We start from the raw sequence: 2,219 nt of genomic DNA on the forward strand, positions 1-2,219 counted from the left end.
TTGATTTTATAGAAGCTGGGCAGATACCATAAAGCCTCTCGGGAGTCCCCTACTTATCCCATACAGTGCAGCTGTAGAGTAAATATAACTGCAAATTCAGGGGAATTCATCAGCTGTTTCCCTCATTTGATTGCAGCAAGGGTTAATGATCACTAATTAGCATCAGTAAAAGGTATGGCCAGAAACATTCGGAATTATTTCATAATGGGATACTTGATATAAATCAATACTGTGACTATGTCCTGCCAAATTCATGCTTTTTGCTCTAGTTTGAAGCACTGTGGGTTTGGGTGGCGCTTAAAGTAACGGTCTACTGTGCTAACCACGTAGCAAGCTATTTCCCATTCACAAAAGCACTTTTCTTTTCCAAAGGAACTGAGGTAGCTACCCCAGGAGTGAGAAATCTAGCGGAATTCAGTTTTATATTATAATGTGGAATTCAAGTCACATCAGCAGTTTTGACACTTGGCTTCTCAAGTGTCCACCACTGTGGTAAATACATTGCTTCAGTCACCAAGTTATTCAGGAAGATTTTTTTAAAAATCTATTTTTCCTACTGACATTTTACTTTTTTTGGATAGTTTGAAACAGCCAATGAACAGAGATGAATTTATCATTTTATTAATCGTCCTTAGTAAACTTTTCTAAAATTATTAATAAAATAAAGGAGAAAGCTATGATGTTTCAGATAGTTCCAATAAAACAGCTGTTTCAATAGAGAAAAAATGTAATTATTCTAGTTATTTTTTTACCGTGCTATAAACACACTGACTTTAAGGTAAGATTTGTAAAGATTATAAACATTACCTTAAACTTCTGATGTTAAAGTGTTAAAATTTTGAAATTTATGTCTTAAAGGAGTAGATTTGAATATTTTTCATCACTAATAGAATCTTTAAAGTACGTAGAAAAGTGCTATTAATGTCCTGGAAATCATGTACAGAAACTCTTCTATTGAGAAGGATGTGAAATAATTCTAACATTAATTTTTTTTCCACGATTATGCCAAAATTAACACTTTAGTTACACTTGGAGGGTGAAACATGACTTAATTTTGCTTTGAGATTTAAAATACAGGATTTAAATTAAGCAAGCATTTCTGGATTATTGAATTGTGTATTAGTCATACATTTTAAAAAATGTTATAACACTTCAAAATTTCATCTCAATGAATAATAAGGTAAATTAAACTAATTTTAAGAACTATTAGTTTATAACAATATATAGTTTTTCTTTATGAAAAATGAAACATATCTCAAATTTAATAGTCTGTTATTTAAAACTGCACCACATGGCTGAACACTCACAAAATGCTGATAGCAAAGCAAGTTTCAGAAAAAGAAACTTGGTATGAGTTAAAAAAAAGCAAAACTAAGAGCTGCTGTGAGTCATTGTTCTGGTTTCTGAAGAGTAGTATTCTAATTTTTGGTAAGCAATTAAAAAAATCATCACATTCAGAATATTTAGGAATTGCTATTCGTGATTTCATTTACAATGTATGGTATGTTGGCTGTTTGTTAAACATGTTCTGTTCAGAACATTGTCCCTGCTAAGTATGAAAAATCCACTGACATCCATACTGAACCTGAGAGTCAAAGCATTCTATAATAGACATACTATTATTTGACAATGTGAATGTTACTTTCTTTGCATTATTATTATTGCTTAATATTTCGATACAGCAATCATCTGATTTCTTTTCTGAATGTATTTATCTTCGTTCGTTCTTTACGAGGTTTTTGTTTCTAGTCCTTATCTTAAACATTGTTATTGCTATTAAAAAAAAATCTGCTGACATATGTTTTACATTGAATGCCAAATCAGCATTTTAATAATCCTAGTAGTGACGTTGATGGCTGGAACCAGCACCTTAAGAAAGAATAATACATACATTTTAAAAGAGCAAACTCAAGTCTGAGCATTTCAATCATGGTTTCTTTAGCTTATTACCAGGTCATATGTGTATCACTTTGAATTGATTGGGTGGAAAATAAAGGTTAGGTATCTAAAAGTTAGAAAACCTCACTATGAATGTGTCTGTTAAATCTTTTTTCTTTTTTAGGATCTATTAAGAAATCTCCAGAAAATAGTTCAAGAAGGGCCATGGATAGGACCAAATAGGTACTTTGAATGATTCCCTACATATTAATTTTGATGATGTCTCTACTTCAGGATTTTCATAAACATATAATTATACTTTTCTCTATTTTCCCATTATA

This window comes from Otolemur garnettii, unplaced genomic scaffold (assembly GCF_000181295.1).
Source record: "Otolemur garnettii isolate 467f Iridium unplaced genomic scaffold, OtoGar3 scaffold00003, whole genome shotgun sequence".
Lineage (NCBI taxonomy): Eukaryota > Metazoa > Chordata > Mammalia > Primates > Galagidae > Otolemur > Otolemur garnettii.